At 34.9% G+C, this 19957-nt stretch overlaps 1 long non-coding RNA gene across 1 annotated transcript; it reads left to right on the top strand.

The window, feature by feature from the left end:
• Positions 1-582: 582 nt before the first annotated feature.
• On the top strand, positions 583-18987 carry LOC102152262. The gene is made up of 4 exons (XR_005382511.1): positions 583-707; positions 8739-8845; positions 17981-18089; positions 18519-18987. It is a non-coding gene; the product is annotated as an uncharacterized LOC102152262 (long non-coding RNA).
• The last annotated feature ends 970 nt before the right edge of the window (positions 18988-19957 follow it).

Genomic DNA, 19957 nt, shown 5'->3' with positions numbered 1-19957 from the left:
TAAATTAACCAGGGCGCACATAAAATATATTATCATAATTGCTGTTTTAATGTTCTTTTTTACTATTTAACCTTTAATTTCTATCATTTGTGTATTTTCTGTGTCAGTTTTGATTTTCTCCTCATTAGTTTCTATTTTCCTTCCTCTTTACATACCCAAAAATTTTTGCCTGGATACCAGATATTGTGTATTTTTCCCTCATGGTTATAGGATGTTATTTTTTGTTACTATATACTTCACCTTTGTTCTGGGACGTCGTTAAGCTTTTTGGAAATAGTATAATGCTTTTGAATCTTGCTCTTAAGCTTTGTTAAGTGATTCTAGAGCTGTGTTAAGAGTTAAATTTTCTCCCACTTTTGCAGTAAACACTGCCTCCCTATTAGTAAAGTTTTCCACTTTGATAGTTGAGAACAGGCATTAGTACACTTCTTTAAATGCCAGATATTGTTATCTCTAAATTTAGAGTGGTTCTTTCTCTGATATCAGGCAGTGTCTTTACTTGATGCTGCAATTAGTAATCAACTGAGCATTCAAGCGGGTCCTTCTGAATATATTTGAAATTCTTTTTCAGGATAGCTCTCTTTTCTATATTACTCTGTTCTACAGACTGTACCTACCTTGGCATCCCAATGCTGCTAGCTTTACCACCTTAATTCAGGGAAATGGCTGGACTGTGGATTTCTCCTCCCTGTGCTATAGCCTAGAAAGTGAGTCACCTCCTTGTTTCCTATCCTTTGTCATTTCTTGATACCTAATGTCTTGTGTGCTGTTGTTTCAAACATTCTGTCTAATATTTGGTTGGTTTTGTCTTTAGGCAGCAGTATATTATTATTCCATCTTAACCAAAAGTAGAAGATCCTAGCATGGTTTTATATTTAAAATATTTGTCTCTCCCTTACATTATCTCAGTTATTTTAATTTTTATGGGATCGACAACTCAAAGACAGAATAGTTTTTTTCTTATATTGCTACTTAATACTGGAAAGCTACAGCTTTCCTTAATACTAAAAATAATTTTACACATTCGTGCACAAAGTGTCACTTCATTCACAGTATCTACATGAGTAGGTGATTTGGGAACACCTGAAGTTTATTTACACTTCATATCTGGAAACTTTTTTAGGTTTCAATTTGGGGTTTCATTTTCCTTTAATTTAATATCAATTTCTTTTGTAACCAAAAACACACATATTCGAGACCTAAGTAATATTTTTCTAAAGTCATTCTGACATACTTCCTCAAGTCTAGATCTGTTCCATAAGACTTGACAATTTCTGCTCAACTAATGTAAGTAAATTAACTCAATTAACAATTAAAGCAATAACAATAATTCATAATTCAGTTCACTGCAAAAAGAAAATAACCTTGCAACACTTAATACTCTGTAAACTTACAAGCTGATTTTGTGAGTCATGTATTCTTGATCCCAATATCAGAAAGATATAGTTGAAGTGAGGAAGGATGGTTAATCCTAAATTATAGATGAGGAAACTGAAATTTCAAGACCTAAAGTGTTTTTTTTCAGTCACAGGAGCAAGAAATTGATGAAGAAAAGTTTTGAACACAGACCAAGCTTTTGATCCAGAGATCATGCACTATACCACTATACTATACTAGCAGTTTTTAGAATTTGTTAAAACTTTTAAATGAAAATATTTTAATCTTATTAAATTCATAACTAATTTGTAATCTTTGTGACATTTGAAAAATCATGAGATTTGATCAATTTATTTGGAATAAAGTTATTAAGATACATAATTTGGATTAATACAATTTGTTTTGATTCAGTAACTTGAGATTCTTTATGCCATATATAGAAGTATAATAATAGTAATAAGAATTTTTCTGATATATTTGTTGCTATACATAGCATATTTCCCTTTATTTTACAGCAGAAAGAAGCAATGCTTTATAAAATATGAATCAGTTATTTTTTTGAATCAGTTATTTAATCCATGCTTACCTGAAATCTATTCTAAAGGTCTTTGAACATTAGAGATAAGGTTATATTTACAATATAAAAAAATAGGATCATAGGAAACTGAGATTAGAAAGATACTTTCAAGGAAGTAAAAGAATCAAAAATATAACAATAATAGGAGTAGACTATAGCTACTCTTCATGAATTAATGTGCGTTTACTCTCCTATCTGTAAATGGTTTTTACAGATTTGACAATTTATATATTCACTTGAACTAGTATAGACTGACAACAATATATGTATCAATAATATCTTTGTTTTCTGGGACACCTGAGTGGCTCAGTTGGTTGAGCGTCAGACTCCTGATTTCAGCTCAGGTCATGATCTCAAGGTTATGAGATGGACTCCAAACTGAGTGCTATGTCAGGCTCTGTGCTCAGCAAGAGTCTGCTTGAGATTACCTCCCTCTTCCCTCTGCCCCCCGCCCCACTCATGCACACACGTGCACTCTCTTTCTCTCAAATAAATAAATCTTTCAAAAAAAGAATATCTTTGTTTCCTGACATTGATCAGTATGCATTTTCCTTATTCTACTTTAGCTACTTTTCTGAAGGCTTTACATTTCAGCGAACAGTACAAAATCTGAAGAGGTCACTTTTTTACTTAACAAGGCACTGTTTTCTGCCTCATAAAGTATTTTCACCTTTAAATAAATATAACTAAATAGGAAAAAAGTTTTCATTACCATTCAATTTATTTATGTGTAGCCTTTTTTTTTTCATTTCTTGACAGATGATATGAAGAAATTAATGTGCATTAGATAATGAAAAGTATTTGGAGATGAATTTATATATTTTTTTATTTATGATAGCCACACACACACAGAGAGAGAGAGAGAGGCAAAGACACAGGCAGAGGGAGAAGCAGGCTCCGTGCACAGGGAGCCTAACATGGGATTCAATCCTGGGTCTTCAGGATCGCTCCCTGGGCCAAAGGCAGGCGCTAAACCGCTGCGCCACCCAGGGATCTCTGGAGATGAATTTAAAAGAAAAACAGAAATGCAAAGAATGGGATTTTATTATTTTTAGGGTATAATTTTAGCCAATTAGCTCAATATAGCATGCTGATGCGCACAGGTCACTCATGATTTTCTTATTTTTTTCTTCTACTGACTGTTATGCTTTTCTTCCCAAATTAGGTTTCTTTGATTTTTTGCAAAAGACAACTCTTTTATAGAATATATTCTTTTCCCTTCAAGTTGAACTGGCTACTGAGAAGTAGAAAAGGATTAAAAGAATGATTGGAAAATAACAAAAAATGTAAATAATTTTTGTAAATTCAATCTGGGAGAATACTTTAGTACATTTGAACATTTCTGACCCTACTTGTGTAGTCAGTAGTTCTTGGAGTCTCGCACTGAACTTATCACTGATTCACGGATCTGAAGAATACTCATTTCTCATCCATCGAGAGTCAGCTCTCACAATATGGTGTACAGACAAAACAATATGTCCAAATTCCCTCCAGCACCACCTACTTTGTTTATCATTAATACCATCAAGATGGATATTTGCCCTATAAGGTTCTACCAACCACTCAGTCTCAGGAAATTGGAATTGGGATATGGAGAGACCTCTTTCGGTTATACATGAGGCCCAGTCCTAAAATATAGGCTGACCCAGTGTTAAGATTGCTACACTGGAGTTGCAACATTGGGTACGTACTGATCAAACCATGAAGAAGGAGTTTACCAGCAGAAACAAGAAATGAATAAACAAATGATCAATTCGAATAGGAAATAGATCATTTGACCCTAAAGAGTAGGAGAAAAGAAGAAATGATGCATCAATTCTTCTGGAGGTGTATACTTTCTGTTTTTTTATAAGGCCTTGCTGTGGTTTTTGCTCATAAGTCCCAAAATATGTTTCAGCTTACTTAGGCTCATTTGGATATATTTCTGTTTGTTTCAAACAAATGATTCCCAATATATTAGCCAAATATTAAATGTCTTATATTCTATTTGGTAACACAATCTTTTTTGCCATTTTGTTTTCCTATAATGTAAGTTTAAGTGTTTTAGGCCTTGGTGTTAACTGTGGAATTACAGTGCTCAGCCTTGAGAATGATGATGATGAAAAATAATATCAAAGAAAAAAATATATTGTTTCTCACAACTACACAGGTGCAAAAATAGTTGAAATTCATAAAGTTAGAGTTGATAAAGTATTGAGAATATTCCCAAAATACTGGTTTATTTCTTGTCAAATATAGAGGTTTATATATAAAAAAGTACAATCCTATTCTACTTTCTGTTACTGCGAAATTCTCCTTGGAAATAAATCTTTTAAGATACCTAAATTTCAGAGATTGAAGCGTGCTCTGTTGTTAAACAATTTATGGCTTCTAACTATCCAAATTCTACAATTATAGTGTTTGCTTGATATAATATTATTATTGACTCCTGAGTATTTCTGTGAAGCATGCATACTTGTAAAATTTCTTGGTCAGACAAGAAAAAGATATTTGGCACATTTTTTCTTCCTTCATGTCTGAATGAAAAGGCAACTACTAACTGGGAGAAAATATTTGCACATCATGTGTTTCATAAAGAGCTTGTGTCCAAAATATGTTATTTTTTGAGATGTTATTTATTTACTTATTTGAGAGAGAGAGGAGAAGAGGGAAAGGATAAGCAGACTCCATGCTGAGCCCACAGCCTGAGATTGGGCTCGATCTCAGGACCCCAAGACTATGATCTGAGTCAAAATCAAAAGTCAGAGGCTCAACTGAAGGAGCCACCTAGGCACAGTGAATAAGTTCTTTAGATAAAGCCCTAAAAACTCAAACTCTTAATAAGGTTTATTATGAATCATACAATACAATTTTTTAAGGGCATAAGATTTGGAAGAAGATAGATAACCAACAAACCCTTGAAAGCATGTTTGACATCATTAACATTGGGCAAATGCAAGTTATAATCACAGAATGACTTTATTTTTAATATCCTTCAATATGTAAATAAACATACGAATTGTAGGGTTTCCATACAATAGAATACTACACAGCAGTAAAAACAAATTAACCATTGATACACTCTGCAATATAATGGATCTCAAAATAATTATTTTGAGTGAAAAAAAAATGAGACTAAAATAAAGCATCTATGCTCTGAGATTTCTTTTATATAAAATTCAAAATCATGTGAAGTGACCCATTTTGATAAAGCAGATCAGTTGTCTGGGGCTGAGGTGTGGGGGCCAGAAGGAGGCATTGCAAAAAAGCAGGAGGAAACTTTAGGTAATAATGGATATGCTCATCATTTTGATTGTGGTGATGGATCAAGAAATGTATACACATATCTAAGCCTTTCAAATTGTACACTTTAAGAATATACTTCAAATTTCATATTATCATCAAATAAAAATCAACAGATAATGACCTCTGTCCAGAAGACAAATGAAGGCAAACTCCTCAACTCTTCAGGAAGGAGAGAAATGTGGTTTACTTTCACAGTGCTTGAAGACATCTAGAACCCTGAATAATACACAATGAGTGTTCATTTTTCATCAAAGCAGACTTCTTATTACAAACAAGTGTTGCCAGAGTTATACTCATAGTTTGGTCAAATCTCCCTAATATAAAGTTGCAATTTTTTTTTTTTTGCAAATGCTGGAAGGACTGTAATTGGAGCAGTAATTTTTTTTTATTTTTATAGAACATAAATAATGCAACTGGGTTCAGGTAAAATATTTATATAGCAGCCAATTCTTAGTATAAAGAAACACCAGTCTTTGAAGTACTACAGTTTAAAAAAATATAATATAAAATAAGTTGTAACCAATTCTTATATATATGGCTGCATTTAGATTCTGTAACAGTAATTCAGTGTGCTCTAAAGTACAAATATCATTGCCCTCCTCTCCACTAGCTTGGAGAGATAAAAGTTACATGAAACCTGTATTTTGTATCCAAAGAGAGGTCTAAAAGCTTTTCAATGCAATGTCACACAATTTCATGGTGTCTTTAAACTTAACTGCTGCCAGTGAAAGCCATCACCTGACTGTAAAGGGCCAGCTTCTTCTTACCGCTTGCTTTATTTTTTCTCACGAAGCAGCTTTCTCAAGATGTATGCCCCAGCAATGCTTCTTTTTCACTTCACTTTCATTTACTTTTTCAAGGAAAAAATGGCCCTTTTCTACTCATGATAAATAGCAAAGTTTTTTCAACTGGACAGAATAAGATTGGTTCCACAGAATTCATTATTGTCTCAAGGAAATACTGCTGATGGCAGGGGCAGTAACTCTCATGCTACAAGTGGTTCGACAATGACAATTTGACTAGTTAATATAATGTTGCTCTAGGATAACGTATGATATACATGTGTTACACAAAGGGGAACAGACTCTAATTGCTGACAATTTATGTGGAATAACTTTGATCATCTCTCAAAGCAATTGGCCCGGCAGAGTCTAGAACTGTTAAAAATATTAATTAATATTCATTTTGTGATCCTTTGAGAGATAGTAGTCATTGCTTGGCAAAGAGAAAATTGCTTCTCCTTGTACTTCATCAGAGCTGTCTTGGAATTTCCTCAGCAGTTGTCAAGAAGCATGAAATTATATGTAAAGGAGAAAGAAAACAAAGAAAACCTTCCAACCTTCCCACTATAGACTGACTACATCTTTTAAAAATTTCCGTTGTGTCCTGCATACATATTAATTTTTTATACCAGGTTTGAAGTGTTAAAAATGTACTAAATGAAAAATATAAAATCTGTATAAGTATTGCTTTGAACAATTTTAAACAAAATTATTCACAATATAAAAGATATGCCAGGCATTAAAAAAAAGTTTTACACGCATCTCTTGACACCCAGCCAGGTAATTCACCTATGATCCTGCAAAGTAATTATGTGATATTAGACATCCGCAAGGCAAGACTGTATCTATCCCAGCACATTGATGATATCTGACTTCTTCTTGCATATCTGCCCTTTGTTAATGTGTCCTTGACCCTCAGACCTACATCTCTATATCCAACCTCTTCTCTGAACTATAGATTTATAAATTACCTTCTTTCTGAAAACCTGAACCTGGATGATTAATAGGTTTATTATTTTCTCATTGCTACTGTTAACAAACTGCCACAAATTTACTGGTTGAAAACCATACAAATTTATTATAATACATTTCTGTAGATTAGAACTATGTCACAGGCATCCTTGGGGTTAAAATCAAGGTGTCAGAAGGATGGGATTCCATTCTGGAGGTGCTATGAAAGAACCCATTTGCTTGACTTTTCCAGCATCTGGAAACCACAACCTTAATTCCTCTCTGCTGTGTCAGGTAACATATACATAGGTGTCAGTGATCAGGATGTAGGCATCTTTAGAGGAGTCATTATTCTGCTACTATACAAAGCAAGTAAGATACACACAATTCACTCTATCCCTCTTAATAGATCAGTTCCTCTCCCATCATTCTTCATGTGAATAATTACTACTTTAAGGCCAATACCTAAGAAAAATTCATTTATCCCAGTCCTTCTCCTCCATATGTAATGCAACAGCAAGCCCTGTCATCTCTAACGGCAAAATAAATCACAACATCTCCATTTACACTGTCACAATGCCTGGATTATCTTCACTAGGAGAATCGTTTTAGCCTCAGATCAGTCTCCATGTTTCCACATAGCATCTAGGATAATGTTTAGCCATAATTCTATTTCCATTACTCATCTGCTAAAAGTACTTTACAAGCTTCCATAGCACTTAGGAAAACATCTGAACTTCATATTTTGTACCTTCACCTCAGAATTTGGCCTATGTTTATCTTTCTCTCTTGCTTTTTTCCAAATACAAATTTGTCTTCTTTCTATTCTTCCTTTATCTTAAATTCTGCAGTGTAATTCAAATGCTAACTACCTGGAGTTAATGTGGACTTCTCAGGTTGAGGGCTCAATCTCCAAAAAAACCCTACACCAACTACAACTTCATCATGGCCAATGAGTTCACCAGCCTCCTGCATAACTGACTAATTGGCTACAAACCCAGTGGCTCTCAATGCCTTCTCAGATTTCATAATTTGCTAGGATGACTCACAGAACTCAGGAGAGCACTTTAATTATAAGTGCAATTTTATTATGAAGGACGCAGATCAAGACCAGCCAAGTGAAGAGACACATAGAGTGAGGATGGGAGAGTATATAACATGGAGCTTCCCTGTCCTCAGTATCATCATTCTTCTAGTACATCGATGCATATCACCAATCAGGAAGCCTCACTCAAGCCTTGCTGTTTTTATTGAATTTTTACTGGAGTTTCATTACATAGGTATGGCTGATGAACTCATTGGCCAGTGATGAAGTTCAACTCCCAGTTCTCCTCTCCCAGGAAACCTGCTAGCATCTGGGCCAAAGTCCCACTCCTCTAATCACATAGTTGGCTTTTCTGGAGTGGTTAGACTCCACCTGAGTTATTTCATTATTATAAACTAAGGGACTCACTGTGAATAACACACTCCCATCGTGAGAAATTTCAAGGATTTCCTTGGAGGAATGAATGACAAACATGAGCCAAATTTTTGAATACACAGTGAAGTCCCTCCACCTGGGATGCTGTAATTTTGCTTCTCACTACCTGAAATATTTGCTCCCCTTATTATCTGTCTCCTTTGAATATAACCTCTGAGGAGACTTCTTCCTGGAATAGTCTGCAAAAGGCTGCCTTCAGTACAGACTTTCATCTTGTTTACATTTCTCTATTTTCCTTAAAGCTCATATAACTTTCTGAAATTGTATTGTATGTTTGCTTGTTTAGCAACTGCTTCCACAATAGGATGTAAGCACCAAGATGGAAAGGGACTCCTCTTTCTCATTCACCACTGAATTCCTAGGTGTGGTACCTCCAAAAGCTCCAGTCACATTGTAAGTATTCATTTGTTTAATGAATAAATATCTATCTGACATACTTGACAGAAGTGACACATTTTCAAAACATTTCATTTTTTTAGCTGGCAACAATAATTTCCCTAAGACTTTTAATCTATAACATACCACTCAATATTGGACTATCTACTGCTATTTGTTATTCCAACATCATTTTCTGTCTGATAGGCTTATATCCTTACTGTCCTTATTCTTGGCTTCTGAAGTCTACAGAGCTCATCTCTATTGTTTCCAGGATATCGTTCTGTAAATAACTATACTTCTTGTTAAGTAGATCTTGCACATTAAAATTCCAATTACTAAAAATAACTTTTATTCAAAATATTTTTATAGTTTTAAAAATCATTAAAGAAAGGGTTTTTTATGATTGAAATCTGATACACATTTCATGATATACAATGATATTGGCTTTATCTTCTTTGACAGTAGTTTATTTCAGTTTTACTTTTATGTCTTTTTTGTATATTCACAATTTTCTATAAGGAGCTTATGTTATAATTTAAGATTGATAATAGAGCTCATGATACAAGAGAAAGGCCTCAAATTCTAGAATTGAATGTGAAAGATGGGATGGTAGGAAAATTGAAAAATACTAGTTATTGACTTCCCCTGTTCTCTTTTGGCAAAAAAAGATGCATGTTACCCTGATAGCATAAAATGCCACAGCAATCTGGCCACAACTTCCTTACAATCACAAATATCCAAACTATAATCCTCCAATTTTTTTTCTATCATAAAGCATTTCTTATTTCATAAATATGTTGGTACTCTTTCATGGCTTTATATATTTTCATATTCTTTTTTTCTGCTTAGAACAGCTCTTTCCATTTATTGCTGGAATACTCCATCTACTTTTTCATTGAACTCAAAGCTTACTATCTCTGTAGCATCCTACTCATTCACTGAGATTTTTTTTTCCCTTTGCCTTCAGAGCTGTTTAGAATCAATTATATAACTTATCATACCATATTGTGTTTATGTACAGATTATGAAGACCTATCTCTGGGGTCAGAAAACTATAGCCAGTGGGCGAAATTCATGTACTCACCTGTTTCCATAAATACAATTTTATTGGAACATAAAAGCTATTTGTTTAGATATTTTACACTAGAGGCAGACATGAATAATTAAGACAGAGTCCTTATAGCCTATAAAACCTAAAATATTGTCTGCCCCTCAATAAAATAATAAATTTCCAGCCAATGATTCATTGTTTTTATCTGCATGGTACTTTTTCTCTATTTTTTTCTGGAAATAATTCTCATCTTCTTTTAGAATAATGCCCCTTTCTAATTTCCAAAAGAGTCTATGTGCACAATGACTGGTCCAAAGGGTGGAAACATTACCTAAGCTAGCTCACCCAAATTCTTGACATGAGGTATTTAGTAGTGGGTAAGGTGGTATATTAACCTTTTCCTCCCTGTTTGTGTGTGTGTATGCTTGTATAAACATTTTTTTTAATTTTTTTTAAGATTTTATTTATTTATTCATGAGAATACACAGAGAGGAGAGAGAGAGGCAGAGACACAAGCAGAGGGAGAAGCAGGCGCCATACAGGGAGCCCGACGCGGGACTCGATCCCGGGTACCCAGGATCACGCCCTGAGCTGCAGGCGGCACTAAACCGCTGAGCCACCGGGGCTGCCCTGTATGTTTGTATATATGTATATACACGTTTTATATTTATGCATGCATGCTATGTATATATATACATATACATATGCGTATATATACACAGACACAATGTACGATGCACATAAAGTTTGAATTTAAAAATACTTCCTATTGACCTTTGTCAATTTAAGAGAAATTTTTCTTTTTTTTTAAGAGAAAGACCATATTTTACATACCAAGATTCCCAAGAACTAAGAGAAAACCTAAAAACAGTAAGCTGTTCGCATCTCTTTTCTTCTTTCTATCTACTTTCTTCCTCTCTTCCCAACTTTTATATAATATGCTTTAAAAAATACTTCAGTGAATGTGATTATAATACATACGTGAAAAAAGTTTGTTAAAATAAAAAAAATTAAGGGGCACCTGGGTGGCTCAGGAGGTTAAGCATCTGCCTTCGGCTCAGGTCATGATCCAGGGGTCCTGGGATGAGCCCCATATTAGGCTCCTTGCTCAGCAGTAAGCCTGGTTCTCTATCTCCCTCTGCCCCTATCCCTCTTCATTCTCTCTCTCTCTCTCTCTCTCTGAAATAAATACATAAATAAAATCTTTTAAAAAAAGGAAAATTTAAATTATGTGTAAAGAAAAAAGGAGCAAAAACAATAAACATCTAATAAAATTATGGTGTGACTATGTAAACAATCCTGTGTGTATCCTTGGCAGGCACAATAAAGCAAATACACAAATACCATAGACTGTTTCATTATGCTATTAAAGGATGCCTAATAATTCTCAACAGAATAAAATTTTTAGTAGTTTGAATTTTACTTAAATTTATTCTGGGGACTCCAGTAATCTCTCAGGGAATTTTATTCAAAGCTCTCTGTGTCTGTTTTAGGGCAGAAAGTCTGTGTAACTCAAACATCCAGGTGTCCTCGGTTTTCTTCTGTTCTTGATGAAGTGACACACCCTATAACATGTTTGGTGCAAGACTTCTACAACATGAGGCACCTGAGGTAGTGGGTGAGGCATTGACTCAAATGAGGCTATATCTGCATTGGGTGGAAGACCTATTCAAACACTCAACTCCTCTACCCAGAACCACGTTCATTGAGCACTGAGCCACATACTCATGCATCTGTTGAACATCCTGAAATTATCTCTCAACCTTTGTCTTATTCTATCAAGAAAGTTCTTATTACACTATAGTCTGAATTTTACACTGGAAGAAATATGAAAAAAAATACAGTTTCTAATCTGAAAAGTGACACAGAAGTATAGTTGAGCTGGAGGAATTAAGATGCAATACAGTACGTTATGAAGTCTAGTAGAGGGCTGAAATCATCAAATATTTTATTTAGGGGCATAGGACTTGAGGTATGACCTAAAGAAAGAGTGGCAATTTCATTTGTGTGTAAAACAGGTAAGAAGATACAACAGGATTAGCATGAATATAAAACGTTAATAGGTCTTAAAAGCCAACCTGACTGGAGTTGTAAATATAACTAATAAACCAATTAATAAAATAACTCTTGGTAATGATAACAACCTAAAAGCAAAAATGCTTAGAATCACTTATTCATTAATCTCTTATTTTAGGCTTCACAGAAATAGTACCTGAGACAAGTGTTCAGATGTTTATCTAGAAAAGAAATACTGGTAGGTAGGACAGTGGGATAAAGAAATAGGGGAAAGAAGGCAGCTTATCAAGCCAATATCTATTGTGGGTGACAGGAGTTTAATCTGCTAGGAAATCTCTGGGAGCCAGTGTGGGATGCAATCCTCAGAATTGTCCCAACTCAGGGGTGAGAACATTGAGGTTTTTATACATCTACTCTAGTATGTCACTAGTTATGAGGCTATGGCTTCTCACCAGGGTCATAATTCCTCAGCACCTCTGGCCTGCTATGTGGGTGGACAAAAGATGCAGATATATTGAAAAGAAAGCATGAGAGATGGGCACAAGGTGGACAGTGTCTCCTATAAGCCAAGCATTATACTAAGGGTAACATGCCTTATGTTACTCACAAGGTAATATCTACATTTCCATTTTGCATACAAGAAAACCAGAGCCAATAGTGAGTTTAAATAATTTGGTTGTCAAAGCAACAAGTGCCAAAGCTAATTATTTGAAATATAAGTCCCTTCGATTCCAAACACTTTTTAAGATTTTATTTATTTATCCATGAGAGACACAGAGAGAAAGAGTCAGAGACATAGGTAGAGGGAGAAGCAGGCTCCCTGTGGGGAGCCTGATGCAGGACTCAATCCCAGCACCCTGGGAAGCACAGCTTGAGCCAAAGGCAGACACTCAACAACTGAACCACCCAGATATCCCTACAAACACTTTTCATTACACCCATGTCTGTACCAATGGTCGGTAGTTCCTACTTTTGTATTTGTTAGATGAATATCATTTAATTTAAAAGAATAATTGTTTGGATGTGCATGGCAATAACTCCAATTTAAATTAGGGATATTGTTAAATTTTAAATTTCTTCATTAGATGATCTCACTTCTAAACCTCTACTACATAAGTCCAAATTTTCAATGAGATTCACTTTACAAATTTTGTTTTAATATGATTATATGTATACGAAATAATCTGAATATAACTCAGCTTTGCATCTATTTATGTGCAACTCCCTCTGACATAAATATTTGATGAACACATAGAACCACATTCAGATGACAAAGCCAAGTAGGAATATACAAAACACACACATGCACATGAAGGCATGCACACATACACACACACACACACACACACACACCCCTAACACTTGATGCTCAATTAACTACATGTGAGCTCTAACTATCTACATCTGGTATTACAATCTCCCCTTCAATTCAGATAAACATTCCTTAAACACTCCACAGTAATTCACGCACAGACACTGACATTTCTACCAATGTCCTCTTCCACAAGCAAACTTCAGATGTTTTTCAAGATAAAGTGCCGTATTTATTGTGGCATTTATGTAGTTCTTCACTATTTGACATTATGTGTAACTGTTACTGTTTTTTATTAATTTTCTATCTTTTTTATAAATTGGTCTCTCACAAAGTTTTTAAGTGTTGTGCCCCTGAAGGCTTTTTCCCCACTAGGCCTGTGATTATTGTGTGTGTGCTTTTGCAGTGTGGTTATTTTAAGGAATGCATACGTCCCATTAAAGCAGAACTGACCATATTTCTTTCTTTCTTTCTTTTTTCAGATTTTATTTTATTTATCTCAAAGAGAGAGAGAGAGAGAGATAGGGAGGGGCAGAGGGAGGAGAGGAAGAATCCTTAAGCAGACTCCCTGCTGAGCATGGAGCCTGGCTCCTGACTCAATCCCAGGTCTCTTTGATCAGAACTTGAGCCAAAACCAAGAATTGGCCGCGCAACTGACTGAGCCACCCAACGCCTGGACTGTGTTTCTAAATACATTATCTATATTCAATACTTCTCATCTCACTCACTTCCTGTATTTCTTCTTATAGTTAATAGCATGAGAAAGCCAAAAATCTTAGATGTAATTAGGATGTACATTATTGCACATTGGTGTCATTAGATTATTATATTAATTATCATTAATTATTATAAACTTTGGGCCCATACCTTGATCATTATTAGTTTCTCTCCATGAGTGCTATATTTATGTTTTTCTGATAGAAAGACTTCTTTATTGTTCTGATTTACATATCATTTGACTTCAACATGTAGTCTAATTTTCTAGTAGTTGTCTCCAAATGCTTGGAATCATGCAACTATATTATTACTCTTCTGTATATGAAATACATACACAATACACTTATGTGCATTAATATATGCACATACATCTGATTATATTTGTGTACCACTATGGGTATATTGCTATATTGCAAAGCTAAATATAAATTAATTGAAATTTATATTTACAAATTAATTGAAATTTATTTAATTGAATTTTAATAATTTTAGCAGATGGATTTAAGCTTCACTGAGATTTTTATACCAAACAATTAAATTAGAACATTTCTTTACCAATTTTTTCTATAGTCTCCCATTATGAAATTTTTTTGTGGATGACATATACATGTTATATTTGGTATCAAAATCAGTGTGTGATTGATAGAAAAATGCAAATAGAAGAAAATAATACAAGTTTCTTTAGATAAAAAATACAGAAACTTAGGAATTTGATGATGGCCATCAGATCAGAGCACCCATGATGTGAGGGACAATTATTGGTGGTCCCACAAAGTGATTCCAATGACATATAAGCTCCTACAGAGAACAGGTTTAACTGCAATGCTTCATTTTCCTTCTTCCCTCTCCTTCCCCCTCTGTCCCAGAGATTGTGAATCATCCTTTACATACTGGTCAAGTGAAAATAACTGAAACAATATTTGACATCCCTACATGTTCCTTTCATGCTTACTTAAAACAGGGTGAAGGGGATCCCTGGGTGGCTCAGCGGTTTGGCAACTGCCTTTGGCCCAGGGTGTGATCCTGGAGTCCCGGGATCGAGTCCCACGTCGGGCTCCCAGCATGGAGCCTGCTTCTCCTTCTGCCTATGTCTCTGCCTCTCTCTCTGTCTCTGTCTCTCTCTTTCTCTCTATGTCTATCATGAATAAATAAATAAAATCTAAAAAAAAAAAAAAAACAGGGTGAATTAAGGCTAATTTCCTGGCAGTCTTTAAGCAAGGGCTTTACACCTTACTGGGGTTTCTTAAGCTGGTAGAAACTCTATTAACCATCTGTTTTCAAAATGCTTTACAAAATCCTCCTGAAAGGCAGCCACTTTTACCTTAAAGGTGAAAAATGTCCATTTATTCTTTCAAAATTATCCATTTGTGATACATTTTTTACTTTTTCTTTTCATCCCAGAAAAGTCAATTGATTTGGAGCATGTGCTTTTTTGTAAAATATGACACTTACTTATACTTAGGCTTGTCCAATCTTTTGAATGCCCTGTGATGATGTCCTTAAGCACTTTGCACACTTTGCTGCATTAACTAGGTTATGAATAATTCATTGAAAAATTTCGCTAGTGCTCTATTGCTCACTCTGTGAAGATATTCCATAACCTTCTTTTTTCAAGTTAAAGAAACCACTTCATCAATGGTTATCCACACATAGTTTTTACCCAAGCCTTCACCTGTATTCTTCTCCATGACTTATTTCTCTAATAGGTCGTTAAAAAGCCATCTTAGAATATTTTATTACTGTAAGTGAATCCAGAAAATACCACAAACCAAGATATTCTAGCAATATCTGAACATACTGCAACCAGGTAGCAAATTTTTCACACTGTATTTTACCCTAACACTTGACTCTTCATATTCTCTGCAATGTTTCTATGCATCCTCCAGCAGCGTTCGCTGACAAAGAAGTGCACTTCATGTTGTCATTATATTGTTTTTTTGTACACAACCAATTCAATATATTGAGAAAAGCAAGTATTTTCATAGTAGTAGATGTTTATTTTTCATCCCTAGTGAGTAAGAAAGCAAAAAAAAAAATTCACAATATTTATCACTATATTTAGTGAAATTTTCTAAGATGTTCAATTTAGTATGGCAGAGATTGAAATTGAAAGAGAAATTGTGCCTGTTTCTCTCTTTTTTTTTTCATATTCTGGATGCTCACTTTTAAATTTCTTAACAATCCTACTCGTTTGACACTATTATTAGCTACTATTCTAAATTACTGAGTCACTGTTATATTATCCTATTTTGCTGAATCCACTTCTTTTTGAAGAGTTACTTGCCCAACAGAACACCTACCTCAGGTCATTCATGATTCAACTTACACAGATAGGGGAGGAGCCTCTGGCCAATAGACTATAAAGTGACTCCACGATTCACTTCCTAGTGTTCACAACCTTCAGGACCAGTGTTTTACTTCTACCCAGTGGAAAGCAGCAAAGTTGATGTGATGTATGTGCTTACATGTACATGATTGCACAAGCTTAGCACTGTCTTGCTAGAATCTCCCTCTCTCTCCCTCTCTCTCTCTCTTTTTCTCTCTGGCTTTGAGGAAGCAAGCTGCCATTAATCTTAAAACCACAAGGAACTGAATGCTGCCAAAACCATGGAAGCCAGGGAAGAATATTCTGTCCTAGTCCAAATTAGATACAGACTATCCTTGATCGACATCTTGATTGCAGCTAGTGAAACACTATGCAGAGTATCCAACTAAGTTATGTCCAGACTTCTGGCCTGAAGAAACTCAGATAATGAATTTGCATTCAAAGCCAGTAAATCTGTGGCTAAATGCAGAGAAATAGATAACTAATAACAGCACCTCTGCATTGCCCACCTGTGGTCTTCTCTTTTCAGGGATGTTGACTTCTGGAGCAGTTGGGCCAATGTATATACACAAATCACACAAGTCATGATAACTTTTAACACTTATTTTAAAACTAAATACTTATTTTTTTGATCTTTTTATTTACTCCATGAGGATTCCTTTTTTCATATATTTTTGTTTGGAGTTCAATTTGCCAACATATAGCATAACACCCAGTGCTCATCCCGTCAAGGGCCCCCCTCAGTGCCCGTCACCCCGTCACCCCAACCCCCTGCCCGCCTCCCTTCCACTACCCCTTGTTTGTTTCCCAGAGTTAGGAGTCTCTCATGTTCCGTCACCCTCTCTGATTCCATGAGGATTCCTATCCAGTACCTCACTCAAGAGTATCTGAAAGGATTTAAGTTATTTTTGTTTGCCTTAAGTTTTCACTTAAATTCCAGTTAGTTGGGCAGCCCCGGTGGCGCAGCGGTTTTGCGCCGTCTGCAGCCCAGGGCGTGATCCTGGAGACCCAGGATCAAGTCCCACGTCAGGCTCTCTGTGTGGAGCCTGCTTCTCCCTCTGCCTGTGTCTCTGCCTCTCTTTCTCTCCCTGCATCTCTATGAATAAATAAATAAAATCTTAAAGAAAATTCTAGTTAGTTAACATACACTATAATATTGGTTTTGGAGCAGAATTTAGTAATTCGTCACTTACATACAACACCTAGTGTTCAACAAAACAAGTGTCCTCCTTAATACCTATTACCTATTTAGCCCATCCCCTCACCCTCTTCGCTTCCAGCAATGCTCAGGTTTTTTTTTTCTCTATAGTTTAGAGTCTGTTTTATGGTTGCATAGCCTCCTATGTTCATCTGTTTTGTTTCTTAAATTCTACATATAAGTGAAATCATATGGTATTTGTCTTTCTCTGACTGACTTATTTCACTTAGCATAATACACTCCAGCTTCATCCACTTCATTGTGAACAGCAAGATTTAATTCTTTTTATGGCTGAGTAGTATTCCATTGTATATATACACAACATCTTCTTCATCTATTCATCAGCTGATAGACATTTGAGTTTTTCCCATAATTGGGCTATTGTGATAATGCTGCTATAAGTATTAGGGTGAATGTGTTCCTTCAAATCCCTATTTTTGTATCCTTTGGATAAATACTAGTAGTGCAATTACTGAGTCATAGGATCATCCTATTTTTAACTTTTGACTTTAACTTTAACTATTTTCCAGAGTGGCTGCACCAGTTTGCATTCCCACCAACAGTGTAAGAAGATGCCATTTATCTGAATCCTGACCAACATCTATTGCCCTGTGCTGTTAATTTTAGCCATTCTGATAGGTATGAAGTGGCATCTCTTCATGGTTTTGACTTGTATTTCCCTGAAGATGAGAGATGTTGATCACATTTTCATGTGTCTTAGCCATTGGATGTCTTCTTTGGGAAAAAGTCTATCCTTCTTTATCCATTCAGTCATCAATAAGTACTTAAGTTGTTTCCATGGTTTGGCTATTGTGGATAATGTTGCAATGAATATGAGAGTAAATATATTTGTTTGAGATAAAGATTTCATCTTCTGTGAATATATAGCCAAAAATTGCTATGAGAGTAGAGTTTTAATATTATCATTATAGCGACAACAAAGTAGCAATTATATGGAATAAGAATGTGTTAACTGTTGGCATTCCACAATATATCCATATATCAAATTATCATATTGGTACACTTTGAACTTACACAATGTTATATGTCAATTATATCTCAATAAAGGTGGAGAACAAATAAAGTGAAGGAAGGAAGAAAGAAGGAAAGGAAGAAAGAAATCAACCAACCAACCAAACAACCCTGGTGCACAGTAAGAATATATGAGTTCAAAGGGAGCTTAGCTATCCATAAAAGCTCTGAATGGGGATGCATGTTGACAGTGCCCATCCAAGTAATATCTAAAATGCAGGCAATCTTGACCAAAGATTCAGTGTATTCCAATCTAATTGACTAAGTCATCTCCATTGTAGATATTAGGAAATGTAACTGTAACTTATAAAAGATTTAAATGATGAAATTCTTATTTTGAGATCATGATGGTAGTCCCCTAAAAATCTTCATCTCCTTCAAAATGTAGCTATACTCACAGCCTTTAAGAATGTAGTTTTAGGGATGCCTGGGTGGCTCAGCGGTTGAGTGTCTGCCTTCAGCTCAGGGCGTGACCCTGGGGTTCTGGGATCGAGTCCCACATCGGGCTCCCTGCATGGAGCCTGCTTCTCCCTCTGCCTGTGTCTCTGCCTCTCTCTGTGTGTCTCTCATGAATAAATAAATAAATAAAAATCTTAAAAAAAAGAATGTAGTTTTATTTTCTAGTGCCCTAGCAAGTAGTGAAGATCATATTACTAAGTTATGGCCAACGGAAGACAAATTAAATATTTGTGCAACTTTCAGAAAAAAATATTAAAAGGAAGTATTCTCATTACTTCTATTTCTTCCTTCTTACTGGTTGAAATGTGGATCTGATAGCAGGGCTAAAAGAGCAATCTAAAACCAAGAGTATGCTCAGAAATGGAGTTACTCAGCACTACATCCAGGTAAAAAATACTAGTGTCTTCAAACAGTTGGGCACCATTCCAGCCCTGGAGTTCCTGATATACATATATTATATATATATTATATAAAAATATATAAAAATTTATTATATATATATATATAATTCAAATCAAGGTGGTTTGGATTTTCTGTCACACTTGTCTGGTCATTTTTTTGGCAAGAAAATATTTATTTTCAAAAGCTCAGGGAAATATATGCTAGATATTATGAAATTAGACTGATCTGTATTTAACATTTTAGACAAGCCTAGGTAAAAGTGGTAAAGTGCTATTTTAAAGCCTTTTATTCCATTTTATTAAAATCATCCTACTAACCTGCATCACTGTGAACAGATCAAAGCCTATTTGCAACAACATTGCAGGAAAGATACATTCTGAAGTCAATGATAATATATTCCTAAGCATCTCTCTGATTTCTAAATATTATAATATATAATCAATTCCCTAAAAGTCATTAGTACACAGATAATTTACTTTTAAAAATCCTGTAATTTAGTGGAAAATTTAATGTTAATATAAAAATATTTAATTTACATAATATAAATTAATAATAGATTAGCCTTTACTGTAGTAACAACTTCAAATTAAAGTAGCTTACCGCAGGAAATATAT

The sequence above is a fragment of the Canis lupus genome, chromosome 32 (genome assembly GCF_011100685.1).
Source record: "Canis lupus familiaris isolate Mischka breed German Shepherd chromosome 32, alternate assembly UU_Cfam_GSD_1.0, whole genome shotgun sequence".
In the NCBI taxonomy this organism is placed as follows: domain Eukaryota; kingdom Metazoa; phylum Chordata; class Mammalia; order Carnivora; family Canidae; genus Canis; species Canis lupus.
Note: the sequence above shows the minus strand (reverse complement) of the source record. Positions and strands in the feature narration are given on the sequence as shown.